This window comes from Artemia sp. Qi Xiang Cuo, chromosome 16 (assembly GCF_049724085.1).
Source record: "Artemia sp. Qi Xiang Cuo chromosome 16, ASM4972408v1, whole genome shotgun sequence".
Classification (NCBI taxonomy): Eukaryota; Metazoa; Arthropoda; class Branchiopoda; order Anostraca; family Artemiidae; genus Artemia; species Artemia sp. Qi Xiang Cuo.
This window is the reverse complement of record NC_142809.1, coordinates 48,946,499-48,963,145: the sequence shown is the minus strand read 5'-3', so window position 1 is coordinate 48,963,145 and position 16,647 is coordinate 48,946,499. Positions and strand designations below refer to the sequence as shown.

The 16,647-nt window shown below is 39.5% G+C and overlaps 1 protein-coding gene across 1 annotated transcript in view; it reads left to right on the top strand.

Moving 5' to 3' along the window:
• The window catches only part of LOC148943040 (uncharacterized), a 187,234-nt gene that overhangs the window by 125,246 nt on the left and 45,341 nt on the right, over positions 1 to 16,647 (top strand). The gene's annotated exons all lie outside the window — the stretch shown is intronic.

Here is a 16,647-nt window from a genome sequence, read left to right as displayed (position 1 = left end):
CAAGGGTTCGCGCACTGGACCTAAGATTTTCCGTAGCACTTTTTTTAGAATCCTTGCTAGAACCCCAACTGTATAGTGTAGAGGATGCTAAATCAGTCACAGCCAGTAGAAGATATTTTCTGGCCAGTGGTAGTGAAGAGCGAAACAGCTTAGCAAACCAACTGCTAAGACCGTAGCCAGACATTCACGAGCGACCCTTGTAATAGTCCATTCCATTGCCCTGTTGTCTTGGGCCAAGAGTATTAACATAGCAGTCAATATCAGGACAAGTGAATACCACTTTTCTATTAGACATCTTGCTGTTGAACGATGGGACGAAAATGACATGTAATCACAGCCAAACCTTTTGAAATTGCTATGGGATCACCTAATTCAGTTCTTAGTGTTAACTGACAGAGTTCCAAATTGGAAGTGTTTACGGGAATATACTGAAGATGCTTTATATTGTAGTGGTGAATATGCTCTTAATTGGTGTTTCGTTCACGAGCTCGTAGGAGGGGAACATTTGAATTACCGACCCTTGATGTTTTCACACATGAAGCCTAGAGAAATATACAAGTGTCTGTGGAGAAGGCAGGCGGGTAGTCAGCAAAAATGAACTTAGTGTTTCCGGCACTTTTACCATTGATTATATTGAGCTTAAAGCCAAGAACATCCTTTAGGCTATCATTGAGAATAACCTTTTCATAGGCAATAGGTGAACTAATGTAAATGTTGCCTTCTTCTTTTGAATAGTTGAAATGAAAAGCTCCTTTTTTACGAGCGGAAATTCTTTTATTAATAGAACAACATAAATCACTCATACAGGTGAGTTCCTCGTAGGGTAATTCAACATATGGATAATCCAACCAATTGATTTTTTGAATTTGTTCTTGATCACCTGGTGGTGGCGGCCAATCATAGGGTCTAGTTTTTATTTCATATTTACCATCCTTTCTCAGGATGTCACAGGTATTTTTGAGAATACCGTCGAGAAGAGCCACTTCATATTTTCCGTCGAATTTAATAGCGGGGGAGAGTTTTGTCTAGACATCACTTGTTTTATTAAGATAATTGTAGAGAGGATCAGAAACATTAGCCATGAAAGTCACATAGAAATCATTGGGCATTGTTAATGTCTTCAGAACTGACCCAAGAATCAAAACCTGAGTTGTATCCTAGCCAGCGAACAGGCAACTGTTTCTTGCCCCTGCGAGTACGACTCTTTAATATCTTTTCAATTTGATAAATTTCACTAGTGTTTCTAACTTTTTGAAGTTCATATTCATAAAAACTGCCGAGAATCTCATCATCTTTGGTGTCTCGTAGTCGATATGTCGTGGGTTCGGTGTCTAGGATTTTGGACACTTTAAAAAGTTCGCTGCTCCATAAATAAGTCCCCTTTTCAAAAATATTGGTGATTCTATCAAATCGAACAGTAACACCAACCTTGAATTTCTTCTTCTGGTTCTTCTCAGTGCCAACAGAGTTTTTATCTAGAAAAGTATTCAACTTGATTACATTGTAACGTGACTCCTCAACGCTCGATTTTGGCAGAGATCATTGTTGTTGATGAGTGCATGTCTGCATTATTTTGTCGAGATCATGAATATAAGCAAATGTGCTCTCCAATGTGCAATATCTTGAAATTAATACACGAATTGTTCTTATTAGTCGTTCAGCGAATGCAGCCTTTATCGGGCTGTGACTATGATAAAGTATTGTATTATATTTCAATAGAACCCTTTGCACATGGGGATTAACAAATTCACTGCCACGATCCGATTGAATTTTTCTATACGAATCCTGTTCTAGAATCCTGTTTCAATGGCCCGAGCAACTTCAACACCTCTCTTTGATCGTAATGGGATGGCATAGGCATAGCGACTAAAGACACTGATTGCCACCAGAATATATTTGTAGGGTGCATTGTGACGCCGTTGAACTGCGTCTAAAGTTAGGAGATCCATTTGCATTATATGCAGAGGGAAAAAGGCTTTAGTTTGTCGATTATTTTTGCCACGAAGCCTGTGATTCCAATGTAGTGTGTAACTCGATTAATTCTCTTGATACTCTTTTGCATTTTTCAATGTTGTGCCGGAAACACATTTATAAAGCGTTTTGAGAGAACTTAAGCTTCTCACGTCACCGATACTTTCATAGACAATTTTCAGAACTTCATCCATTTTGAACGCAAACACTTAGTGTAATGTTCCCTTACTTTCTTCACACTGAAGCATGAATTAATTCTTTTTTACTTTTGACTAGAATCCAAAGGTGTTGTAAAGTAAGTAGTGTTAGTGATTTCTACTATTAAATCTTCATCCTCTTTATTAACTGTTGGTGTTGTTAGGAGGCTATATTCTTTTAGTTTGTTAAGAATTTGCTTATTAGCAATAAGACTTTTGAGAAAGTATGATACACTTGAATAGGTGTGTAGACTATTACTAAAAGTACAGAGTCCTTTAAAATTCGTTACCATATCAAGAATTAATTCAACAAGATTTAAACTAGTTCCCCGAATTAAGTATCGTTTCCCGGTACTGTCGACCTAAACTTAATAATCAGATTACAACACGAGATAATATAATAATCTTTTACTTTGTTCTCGATAGGTGAGTGGCAATAGGTTTCCAATTTTCAATACAATCGAATTCAATTCCTTCTCCTTTGATTGTACAGAATCTTGAGGAGATGTTTCTTGTTTAGAGGGATCGGCGGTGGGTCTCTCACGATAAGGTTTATGTTTGTCCACAAGTCGCAATGCATCTTGGAGTAAAAGCAGTTTTTTGTCATCGGCAATATTCTCATCATTATTGAATTTGCTTAGATTGTCTTCAAAATGTTCAACAGGCGAGAGGACAAGTTCAAATGGTGTTAATTTATAGGGTTTAGCCATTCTCTAGAGAAAACTGTTTACAAGTCCTGCAATTATTGGCAATAAAAGTGTGAAAAAGCTACCACCTGCTTGAAGGAGCCGTTTTCTTTTAAATTTGTTTCCCTTGTTTTTGCAAGCCAAGGCACGTACAGTGGAACGATGTTGCTTTGTCTGTTGTCTAATACCTTCTGGCAGTTGAACATTGCCCTCAGTTAAATTTAAACAAAGTTCAGATATCAGATTAATGAAATCATTGTTGACACCATGTTTGAGTATGGCCTTCCTAAGCAAGGGTTTTGAAGTGCTTAAAACGGAAAATAAATGGCGTTGTTCGTGTAGTTTCTTCAGTGTCATGATAACGACTAATAGCCTTTTCTACTGTTCACCGGAAGATATACTGTAATTTCATTGTCGAAAATGTCGATGAATACACGTAGATCCTCGGGCGTGCTCTGATTAAGATCCAGCAAAATGTAACCGTAGGGCTTGCTAGTCGCCTGAGTGTACGCTGACAATAGAAATTTAGGGGCGCCAGGGTATATCTGTTTATTGAGAGTTAATAGTGAGCTAAAATCGCGAACGACTCGATAAATAATATAGATAGTGCAATTCAAAGCAAGGGTTCGCATACATTTGCTCTGATGAAACAGATTGTGTAGAACTAGGGTTATGGAAATGTTTTCTTGATGAGACCAGACCGTGAACAATTGCAGCATTTCCTGTGAGAACTGTTCAATGGATTCAGCCAAATCATCAATAATCAGCCACGAGTTCGGTTCAATACTATTGAAAACATCAAGTCCTCTTATGAATTGTATTGGTATGGTTGTGGCAATAGCTTTTATTTTATCATAGGACTCCTGCCAAATACTATAGCAATAGTAGATTTTTTTCGGTTTTTCCAAAAACATTTTATCGCAATTTTGAATTATTCTAGCTAACAGCTTTGTTTTCCCCGACATTGAGAGCCCACACAAAAACGATCTAAAGGGCTTTTTAAACTGATACATACTGTTGACAACGGTCTGACTATAACAGACTGTAAATTATATGTGTTCAATGAATAAGTAGTAACTTTCCTATAGATCTATCTATTCAAGAACAACAAAAACAATATTTCATGGCAACATTTATTACAGCAATTTGAAAACAAATATTTGTTCAACATGAACACTTGTTCAACAAGAACAGTTGACAAAATTTCATGGTCAACATGAAAACTCTATTTGTTCAACATGGACAATGATAACACTATAAATAAACATTTATTGTCTTTAAACACTTTTCTGTACAACACTTTATGAACAATAAAAAACACTTTTGTTCATCAATAACACTTTTTGCAGCAAGCACTTTTCTGTACAACACTTTTGTCCATGTACAGCACTTTTTTTGTACAACACTTTTCTATACAGAAAACACTTGGAACATGAACTAGCACAGTTGAACATTATAGCGATTTTAAAGGTGGGGCCCCCCACCCCCCGTGAGCTGATCATAGGCCGGGTCCCCCACCCCCCGGTAACCGTGATGGAATAACCCTCGTTGTGGTCACTGCTACAGGGTAGGGGGTGGGTTAGTTGGGTCAGTGGTGGTGGTTAGTTGGTTAGTTAGGTTAATTCATCCAGACCAAGTTGATTACGATAGTTTACGCATTCAACTCGGTCTGAAATACGATAATGGCCATGAGGTAGAACACTCACACCATTCTCGAGCACATAGACTTTGTCAGATATACATGACATTGTTTTTTCCACTCTCACAGTATAATTTCTATACTGTAGAGAGCGAAGTGCCCAGAGCACTTGTGCTCTGGGCACTAGGCTACTTTCTGCACAGTCTCTGTACACGCTCAGGTTGAAATTGCTCTTTACAAAGTGTGTAGGCACCCCTTTACATGTCTTCTTTTCACCCCCACTATGTGTTTCAACGCATTAAACTTTGGGACCCGGGAACACCCCCCTGGATATCAAATCACTCCCTGTCCCTGATTTTAACATTAATAGTTGGTTTGGGGCTTGACGTTTCACAAACTCGGGGTAGAGGGATCGATTCCAGTTGGTGAAATCCATCTGCGAGCTGATGTGTTTCCCCTTTTCTAAATCACCCAATAAATCTTCAGTCCCAATTACCTTTAACAGCAGAGAATCTGTATCCCCATAGTAAACTTTAACCTCCCCCTCCCGTGGCCATTGCACCTTCCACACATTGTAAAAGAACGACAACATGAGCTTTTTTGAAATTTCTAGTACTGAACTACCGCCTGTTATATTCTTGTTCAGTACCACATTTCGCTTTTTCCTGTGTAGAAGAACCATGCTAGCCTCTATGCTCGTGAATGATGTAAGGTTGGGATCGGCAATAATTCGTGCACACTCTAGAGGGTCAGTCAAGACGTCACAACGAAATTTGTTACGGATGCTTTCACACATTTTGCCAAAAGCTGAATTTAGAATGAGCTTGTACAGATCCTTCTCTACTTTGGAGTTTGCCCTAGGACGTTTATCGACAAAAGTATCGATAAACGTTTTCAAATACGGTTTCTGATTGAACTGCAGAGCCCTATGTATTTTGGTGATCTTGAAACCATTGTTCACCATCCAGTGCAAAAGCACATGGTGAACAACGATATTCTCCTTAGGGTCCAAATCAGCAATCAGTTTTTGTTTAGAGGGAGTCCAATGCATACCCATATCCTCAATCAATGATCGAGTGTAGGGGCTCAGCGAGTCCCTAGTCACGGGTCGATTGATAAAAGAATAAACAAAATCTCTGACGGAATCGTGAAGCGCCACCGGAATGTGACCATCAATTTCAAAAAACTATCTTTGCGGTCCATTGTCCTCGAATGTGTTAATGTCGGGGAGCTCACAAGGATTCTCAAGCCATTTATAGTTCTAGCACGGCAAAGAGTAGTAGGACATTGCCAAGGAGTACAACGAGTTTATGTCAAAGAACACTGCATTTGACTTTACACTTGTGCTTTGTCCACTCGGATCGGTTGATAAGACGCGGTCCCAGTGAAAACATACCCTCCCCTCATTGAACGCTCTACAAAAAGGTGTTGATCTACATCTGTGATTAGGCCTATTTCCTCTCTACTAATTTTTAAAATCAAATCCATCACTAAATGGGGTGTAGAAAAATAATATCCTATACCTAACCCGAACTCTGAATAGATTTGGTCTGTATTCTTACAGACTATATCCAACAGAGTTAAAACGTCACTGGCCAAGTACAGTCTACAATAATCCCACCCATTTTTACAGGTCCCCTAAGTCTACACTTGGCAGTTCTTGGCATACTTATAATCCTCGGCTCTGCATTCACTGTTGGTCAGTGAGTTGTAAAAAGCTTCAATTGGAGGTAGTTTCACCTTCGCTTAAGCGAGCGCCAGAACAGTAATAATCATATGCGTATACACCTTTGCTGGTTAATAAGTCATACATTTCACTGTCTGGAAAGCGCTGTTTAAGCAAGGGAAAGCTTTCAAAATTGTCGCTTTTCTGCGCTTGAATGAGTTGACTCAATGCCTTTGGAAAAAAACTAAAAGAATCTAAAAACCTGATTTTATTCCAGCACGTACGTTCATTATCCGATGCCTGCCATTTCAGTTCGAGAAACAAAAACTTCTCGGCCGATTTGGGAATAATGTTGTAGGTAAATGAATTATTTACCCATGGACTATCTACTCCCCCTCCCTCCCTGTGCATACGTGCCAGTGCTGGTAAAATAAATTTTAAGTCATAATTAGAGTTGTGAATAAAAACAGGGATAAAAAACTGTTGGCTAACATTTAAATTACACGATTGATGCGCTACCCCCCTAAAATTACTACCCCCAGATAATATTTCCTGCCACAAGTGATCATGGTCTCTGACTTTCCCCCTCCCCACTCTTTTCCCTTTAGTCCCCTTATCCTCGTCTACAAACTCCCCCTTACAAACCCAGGATATTTTTGTATTTTTTATCTCGAGACAATCCTCTGCAGAGAGCACCATTGGATAAAGGGTATTTCTCAAACGAGAAATAGAACCATTAGCCGTGCCAATCAGTTTAGTCAGTGCCTTGACCTTACACTCATTCTCATCCAATGTCTCAACTATTTCTAACAACCGCATGGTGTTAGTACTGTCTCTTTGCGCATGAGCATAGGACATTGCAATGGCCTGGTGTTATTTGACTCGGTTTGGATATTGAGGATTATTCACCTCCACCAGCTTAGCTGCACAGTCTAAAGATATTTTGTTACATTGGAGGAGGGTATTCTGAAAATTTTTAAAGCGTAGAATGGCCCTATCCCCTGAAACCGTTTCCACTGTTTGATATCCATGCTGTCTACAATGTCTCATATGATCCCGTAGTTTTATATCACTACGAAATCGTGACAGGCATGTCGGACAGTAGAAACATACCCCCGCCCCGTGGTCCCCACCCCCCGAACTCGAAGAATGTCAGTGATTGGGTTAAAATGTCCAATTGCATTTGGGTCACTAGGTGGCGAGTATTACAACCAAACCTAATGTTTAACCAAATCAACTGACGGGTCCCGTACTGATATGACCACCCCCTTCTTTTTAGAACCAGCCCCATCTTCAACTTCAGTTTCGTACTGAACCACAGTAACGCCGATATTTAAATGGGCATTAGCCCTTTCAATAATGTCAATGGATCTTAGCGTTACTGGGTATTTTCCTTCTAAGCAATAGAAATCTACAACTGGGAAATTGGACCCTTCCCTCCCATGTACAGTCCAGTGATCTAAATTCGTCTTGGTGGCTTCATCTTTCAATGGTCGGAAAGCTGATATGAGGAAAGCATACTTGAAACACTTTTGATCTGTTTCAAAACAGATCCGCTGGACACCACGACAACCTACTAGATCTGGATTATATTTTAAAACTGTATCCCTTTCATACCCACCAGCCCCCCCTCTTAAAATAAAATCTTTCTTAAATTTACAAATATTTACACTTAAATTTTCAATAAATAAAACTACAGACCCGCTCCCATTTTCGCTATAGTTCTCGAGATGCGCAATAATTTGTCCTACCCACTCGCTAAAAACACCCTCAAAATTTTCTAAATTTAGATAAATTACGCGCATCTCGGAATGTATATAATGATAATAAATTTCACTTTTCCCCTCATTTAAATAAAACACCTTTAAAACAATTGAAACCTTAATTGAATCCCTACCCCCCAACAATTGAATTTGTTTCTCCAGTAGTGCACGAAATTTATCTACATAGGCATGCACAATCTCTACAGGATCAAACACAAAATTTCACTCCATTAGAGAATTAAAGGGTTCCCCAAACTTCGCAGTGAAAACAACTATATTATTTAATATTGTATTCGATAATAGAAAATTGGGAAAAGTTGTATCCTCTTCTTGTATATTACCCCCTCCCCCAAGTTGTTCAACAATATTTGGGCTATGTTCCACTTCAGTTGTTTGAAGTGGAAGTAGGTAATCAGTGGGAGGAGGGTTCCCCGTTAATTCGTTTGCTAAATCCTCTAAAATTTGTAGGGTATTTGGACTCAAGTCCGCCTGCCCAACTGTGCTAGGTTCTACATTAAAATAATCAACTAAAAACTCATCAATATTAGATGGTACTTCAATGGAATTAATAATACCATGCCATTCACTGATGGCTGAATTGTCTTGAATGTCATGAATGTGGTCCTCTCCTTCACTCGATGACGACGGTGAGTAAGGGACCAATGCACCAACCTATAAATGAGAAATAGCTTATTTTCAAAGTGTTCAAATCACCCCTACTGTTAAAATTTGGATTATTATTGCTTAAAACATGCTTAATTGCATTTGGTTAATTCAACTGAAAGTTCCAACTTAATATATTTACAATCTAAAACGACGCTTTACATAGAAGGCGGCAATTTGTTCAAAAAATAGTTTATTTCAGTGTTCAAATCAGCATATTTTTTTTTTCGGCACTTTTCGGGCCTGCGGCGCATCCTGCGGCACTTCTCTGGTCCGCGGCGCATCCTTGCGGCGCATCCTTGCGGCACTTCTCGGGCCTCGTGGCGCTTCTCGGGCCCGCGGCGCATCCCGCGGCGCACCCTTGTAGCGCTTCCCAGCCCCCCCACCACGTGGTTCCCAGCCCCCCTTTACATAATGCCCGTCAAAAGTTGAAATATTTTTCTCTAATTCTATACAGATTCATTAAACACAAGAGTTTAATTATTGTGAGCCGCACGAGTGTTCTTATTTTCAGGATTGAACTTCAACAGGTAGGAAAATAACGGGAACCGTTAACTTGAATTCCCCTCACTAAAATCTTTGGCACGATGTAAGGCTCAGTCCAAATTAGAACGCTGGTATGTGACAGATGGATAAAATAATCTCTCTCTTAAATCTATGTGAAAAAAAGCATTCACGGAGTTTCAAAGGCGGTGAGCATTAGCAGTAATTGACTGCACTTTTTAAGTGACCAAAAAGATTCGAGGGCAACTATGCCCCCCCCCTTTTCAGCGATGTCATAAATAGCAATCATTATTTTTGGGAATATAACTTGTTTCGCTCTTACATAGAATTCCAATTTCCTAAAAATCTAACGCTAATTTGCAGACAATTTCGCTATTTTCAGAAATATACATAGAATTACGTAAAAGCATTGAAATCCTAGACTTGGCGGCCTAACCACTAATGATAGAACAAGACTGGAAAAGTGGTGAAACAGATCTATTTATATGCTTGTGCGGAGCTTTAAGTCAAAGATTAAAACAAGATAATATTAAATTGTGAAAAAATAGCATTTCGAGTTTCAATGGTATCTAAAACTATATGTGAAGAGAGAAAATAGTAAAGATTAGAAAAAAAGAGCGGTTTCTTGCAAAAAAAATTCCATTTAGAGATTTAATAGTGGGGGGGGGGGCTAATATATCTGTGACAAGTTTATATTGGGATTTAAAAATAGTGAAAAGAAGAAATATTGGAAGAAATAGATAAGTAGGAAAAAATGCTCACATTTGCATATCCTGGCTGCACTTGGGCGCCGGATGGTCCGGGTAGTGCATGCTGGAGGGCGGTCGGGTCGAAGTCATTAATTTCTCGCGCAGATTGGGGTGCGACTTGTACAGTAGGAGCTGTGACTTGTGCAGTCAAGCCAGTGATGTCATGGGCTTGCACAGATGGCTGCACTTGGGCCGGCAGTGTGGAGCTGAAGGGTTTTGGCCAGAGGCCATATTGAACTGTTGCTCTTACAGGGGCTTGCATAGATGCAGTATCGATGTCACTGGCTTGTATAGTGGGGTTCTCCACCCCTGCGGCCCACTGTCTTTTCGGTTTTTGACCGGACTGCATTGGGGCTGGCACTGGTCGGGTTGTCTCGTCATCTCTCGCTTTCTTTGATGGAGGAGACATGTATTCTTCAGTATTTGCGGTACCCCTAGCTCTCTTTACAGCTGGAGGGGCTGCAAATTCTTCATAATTTGCCTTAAAGAAGAGAAAAAAATTAGTATCAAAAAAATTTCCCCCTTTATTTTAAAGAATGAAAATTAAATTCTACAGAATTTGTCTAGAAAAGCATTTATCTCATTTCAGTAAAAACCCATTGCATAACTTTCGAAATGTTATAAGCTCAAGAATCAGAGGGAGGCTTTAAATTAGATCGTTAACTCAGCGACCTATAGACCTAAATTTTGCAAACATAGGTTAAAATGCTATTCAATTTACACATAATATAAGCTTCTTGCAACTCCTAAGGACCTTTCTAGCCTTGCACAGTTTGTTTTCATTTTACAACGAAGCAGTTAGAAGCGAGGCATTGCCCCCTCCCCCCTTTTACATAATGTCCTAAATATATCGTTAGACCTTAATTTGAAAATAACTCGTTTCTCTACTTCCATACAGGTTGTGTAGGCCTAGCTTAATTATTGAAATCTCTTTTTGTCTGAAACTGTTTTAATTTGATGGAAGAATATTTCCTATGACTTGACCGCGTTTGTAAACAAAACCGGAAAAAGGGTGCCAGATAATTATAGGCCTCGCACTGGAGTCTTGTGTCAAAATAGAACGGCATTTTCACTAAAAATTGATAGAAGTCAGTAGACACTTTAAATTGCATTAGAGAAAGGCTAAAATTTAACGAAACGAAAATAATTTCTATTTGCGAGAATTCGGTTGTAAAACAGTGAGGGGGGGCGGGTTAGGTTTTGAGGGTAAAATGAACATATTTCACGTATTCCATCGTGTATAAAGATTTTATAGTGATGTTTGTACTAGAGTGGGGGGGGGATTTATGTGAATATACTGGAGGGTGACCAAGGAAAATAATTTTATTTGAAAATAAAAAATGTACTTACATTGCAAATTGAAGTTGGCATGGCTTCTAATTCATCAAATTTATCCATTGTTGTTTGAACTATGTTAAAATACTTTCTGATAATTGAATCACAATGCGTGCCCGTTATATACGAAATCTCAATGTCGAATTGTTATGTAAACAAGCCCTCTGATTGGCTGAGAAGGAGACACGTGATCTAACTGTTTCCTGGAAACTCATAACATTTGCATCGAGCAACAACATGAAGGAAGTGTCATTGACCTGCCCCCTTTAGACTCAATAATCCATTAATGTGAGAAAGTTCCTGTTTTTTCATTCTCACTGACAAAAACCATAAAAACAGACATAAATGTGAGAAAATTCCTGTTTTTTCATTCTCACTGACAAAAACCATAAAAACATCCATAAAAGTGACAAAATTCCTGTTTTTCAAGTGAGAAAAATACTGTTTTTTCATTCTCACTGACAAAAACCATAAAACATCCATAAATTACTGTTGACATCCATGAAAAACATCAAATAAATTGACCTACACACATAACCAACCATGAAAACATCCATAAATGTGACAAAATTCCTGTTTTTTCATTCTCACTGACAACAAACAGACATAAATTATGTAAAAAAAGTTGTAGGTGGCAGCAGGGGTGAGTCCTGGGAGATATTAGGGCATCTCTACTTACGGGGCCAAAGTTTTAATATTCATTTGTTCCCAGAGGCGCTTCATTTGAAAGAGGTCGTCATATAAACTTCAAATGGAAATTTCTGGAAATTAGGTCTTTGAGGATGACAACCCCCCCCTTCCCCGACAGCCCTCAGGTCAAGGGCTGTAAGTTATGCCCTGATGGCATATAAGGTTCTTATAGAAAGTGTTGTCATAGAAACTTCAAAAACGGCTCATTCGATTAAAAATCTAAATGGCTAGTGCCCTTTTTAATAGTCGAAAGCAATTATAAGGCAACTAATTACCCTTCCACGCCCACCATTTCTCCAAATACATCCGATCAAAATTTTAAGATAGTCATGTTGTTCAACTTAGTTGGAAGTTCTGGAAATTATATATTTGAGCAGGACACTCCTCCCAGAGTCTTCAGGGCAAGGGTTATAAGTTATGCCCTAGGGTCATATATGCTTTTTAAGGGAGGAATGCTCGTATAAACTTCAGAGAGGGCTAATTTGATTGGAAATCGAAAGTTCTAGTTCACTTTTTAAGCGTCAAAAGATATAAGGTAACCAGCCCCCTTCCCACGCCCTTTTTAGCCAAAAGCATCCGATAAATTTTTGAGATAGCTATTTTGTTAAAAATAGTTCAAAGATCATATAGCAAAAACTCCGGTGTCGACAAAACCCCCCAGGGCCCGGGGGAAAGGCCCTGTAAGTTATGCTCTTGGGGCATATATGGTTCTTATGGAAGGGATGCTTGTATAAACTTTAAAGAGGGCTCATTGGATTGGAAATTGAAAGTTTTAGTTCACTTTTTAAGCGCCAAAGGATATCGGAGGGTAACCAGCCACCCCACGCCCTTTTTTCCGAAATGCATCCGATAAAATTTTTTAGATATCTATTTTATTGAAAATAGTTCAGAGATCATATGACTAAAACTCCGGTATCAACACATCCCCCCCCCCCCCAGGGCCCAGGGGCAGGCGTGGTAAGTTATGCCCTGGGGGCATCTATGGTTCTTATAGAAGGGTTGCTCGTATAAAATTCAAAGAGGGCTCATTTCATTGGAAATTGAAAGTTCTAGTTCACTTCTTAAGAGTCAAAATAGATTGGAGGGCACCTGCCCCCCCCCGTCCATGCCCTTTTTTCTCAAGCCCATCTGATAAGAACTTTGAAATAGCCCTTTCTTAAAAAATAGTTCAAAGACCATATTACGAAAACTCCGGGGTCGACACAGTCCCCCAGGGCCCAAGGGCAGGCGTTATAAGTTATGCCTGAGGAAATATATAGTTCTTATGGAAGGGCAGCTAGTAAAAACCTCAGAGAGGGCTCATTTGATTGGAAACTTGAAGTTCTAGTTCAGTTTTTGACAGTCAAATCAGATTGGAGGTCAATTAGCCCCCCCCCTAACACCCCTTTTTCCCGAATGCATCCGATAAAGATTTTGAGATAGCCATTAAGTTTCAAATTGTTCAAAGTCAGATAACAAAAACTCAGGTGTCGTCACAACCCTAACCCTCAAGTTAAACCCTATGTCACCTCAATTCACAACCCTCAAGTTAAACCCTATGGTATATATGGTTCTTACGAAAGGGATGCTTCTAAAAGCTTCAGAGCGGGCTCATTTGATTGGAAATTGAAAGTTTGAGTTCACTTTTTAATAGTCAAAAGAGAGTAAAGGCCATACGGTGCCAAAGTTTTATTATTCATTTTTTCCCAGAGGCTCTTCATTTGAAAGAGGTCGTCATATAAACTTCAAATGGAAATATCTGGAAATTAGGTCTTTGAGGATAACAGCCCCCCCCCCTTTCCCGACAGCCCTCAGGTCAAGAGCTGTAAGTTATGCCCTGATGGCACATAAGGTTCTTATAGAAAGTGTTGTCATAGAAACTTCAAAAATGGCTCATTCGATTAAAAATTTAAATGGCCTTTTAATTTAAATGGCCTTTTTAATAGTCGAAAGCAATAGTAAGGCAACTAATTACCCTTCCACGCCCACCATTTCCCCAAATACATCCGATTAAAATTTTAAGATAGCCATGTTGTTCAACGTAGTTGGAAGTTCTGGAAATTATATATTTGAGCAGGACACTCCTCCCAGAGTCTTCAGGGCAAGGGATATAAGTTATGTCCTAGGGTCATATATGCTTCTTAAGGGAGGAATGCTCGTATAAACTTCAGAGAGGGCTCATTTGATTGGAAATCGAAAGTTCTAGTTCACTTTTTAAGCGTCAAAAGATATAGGGTAACCAGCCCCCCCCCCCCCCACGTCCTTTTTAGCCAAAAGTATCCGATAAATTTTTGAGATAGCTATTTTGTTAAAAATAGTTCAAAGATCATATAACAAAAACTCCGGTGTCGACACAACCCCCCGGGGCCCGGGGGAAAGGCCCTGTAAGTTATGCTCTTGAGGCATATATGGTTCTTATGGAAGGGATACTTGTATAAACTTCAAAGAGGGCTCATTGGATTGGAAATTGAAAGTTCTAGTTCACTTTTTAAGAGTCAAAAGTGATTGGAGGGCAACTAGTGCCTCCCCCCCTCCACGCCTTTTTTTCCTCAAACCGATCTGATAAGAACTTTGAGATAACCATTAAAATGAAAATTGCCGTTAAAAAAAGTGCAAAGACCATATAACGAAAACTCCGGGGCGGACACAGCCCCCCAGGGACCGAGAACAGGCGTTGTAATTTATGCCCTGGGGGAATATATGGTTCTTATGGAAAGGATGCTCGTAAAAACTTCAGAGAGGGTTCATTTGATTGGACATTGAAAGTTCTAGTTCGGTTTTTGAGAGTCAAAAGAGAGTGGTGGGTAACTAGCCTCCCCCCCTCCTCCACGCCACTTTTTCCCCAAATGCATGCAATAAAAATTTTGAAATAGCCATTAAGTTAAAAGTTGTTCAAAATTGTTCAAAACAAAAACTCAGGTGTCGACACAACCCCCAAGGCCCGGGGTTAGGCGTTGTAAATTATGCCTTGGGGCATATATGGTCCTTATGAAAGGAATGCTCGTATAAACTTCAGAGAGGGCTCATTTGATTGGAAATTGAAAGTTTGAGTTCACTTTTTAATAGTCAAAAGAGAGTAAATGCCTTACGGGGCCAAAGTTTTATCATTCATTTTTTCCCAGAGGCGCTTCATTTGAAAGAGGTCGTCATATAAACTTCAAATGGAAATTTCTGGAAATTAGGTCTTTGAGGATGACAACCCCCCCTTCCCCGACAGCCCTCAGGTCAACGGCTGTAAGTTATGCCCTGATGGCATATAAGGTTTTTATAGAAAGTGTTGTCATAGAAACTTCAAAAACGGCTCATTCGATTAAAAATTTAAATGGCTAGTGCCCTTTTTAATAGTCGAAAGCAATTGTAAGGCAACTAATTACCCTTCCACGCCCACCATTTCTCCAAATACATCCGATCAAAGTTTTAAGATAGTCATGTTGTTCAACTTAGTTGGAAGTTCTGGAAATTATATATTTGAGCAGGACACTCCTCCCAGAGTCTTCAGGGCAAGGGTTATAAGTTATGCCCTAGGGTCATATATGCTTTTTAAGGGAGGAATGCTCGTATAAAATTCAGAGAGGGCTCATTTGATTGGAAATCGAAACTTCTAGTTCACTTTTTAAGCGTCAAAAGATATAGGGTAACCAGCCCCCTTCCCACGCCCTTTTTAGCCAAAAGCATTCGATAAATTTTTGAGATAGCTATTTTGTTAAAAATAGTTCAAAGATCATATAGCAAAAACTCCGGTGTCGACAAAACCCCCAGGGCCCGGGGGAAAGGCCCTGTAAGTTATGCTCTTGGGGCATATATGGTTCTTATGGAAGGGATGCTTGTATAAACTTTAAAGAGGGCTCATTGGATTGGAAATTGAAAGTTCTAGTTCACTTTTTAAGAGTCAAAAGTGATTGGAGGGCAACTAGTCCCTCCCCCCTCCACGCCTTTTTTTCCTCAAACCGATCTGATAAGAACTTTGAGATAACCATTAAAATGAAAATTGCTATTAAAAAAAGTTCAAAGACCATATAACGAAAACTCCGGGGCGGACACAGCCTCCCAGGGACCGAGGACAGGCGTTGTAATTTATGCCCTGGGGCAATATATGGTTCTAATGGAAGGGATGCTCGTGAAAACTTCAGAGAGGGTTCATTTGATTGGAAATTGAAAGTTCTAGTTCGGTTATTGAGAGTCAAAAGAGATTGGAGGGTAACTAGCCTCCCCCCTCCTCCACGCCGCTTTTTCCCCAAATGCATGCAATAAATTTTTTTAAATAGCCATTAAGTTAAAAGCTGTTCAAAATTGTTCAAAACAAAACTCAGGTGTCGACACAACCCCCAAGGCCCGGGGTTAGGCGTTGTAAATTATGCCCTGGGGCATATATGGTCCTTATAAAAGGGATGCTCGTATAATTTTCAGAGAGGGCTCATCTGATTGGAAATTGAAAGTTCGAGCTCATTTTTTAATAGTCAAAAGAGATCCGAGGGCAACTAGCCCCCCTTCCCACGCCTTCTTTTTCCAAAACCATCTGATAAAAATTTTGAGATAGACACTTGTTAAAAAAGTTCCAAGGTCGGAAAATAAAAACTCCAGTGTCAATACAATCCCCCAGGACCCGGGGGGAAACGTTCTAAGTTATGCCCTAAGGGTATGTAGGGTTTTTATAAAATGGATGATCATATAAGCTTCATAGAGGGCTCATTTCATTGGAAATTGAAAGTTCTAGTTCACTTTCTTAGGGTCAAGAGATTAAAGGGTAGCTATCCCCCCCCCGCCCCGCCCTTTTTTCCTCAAACCCATCCGTTAAAAATTTTGTG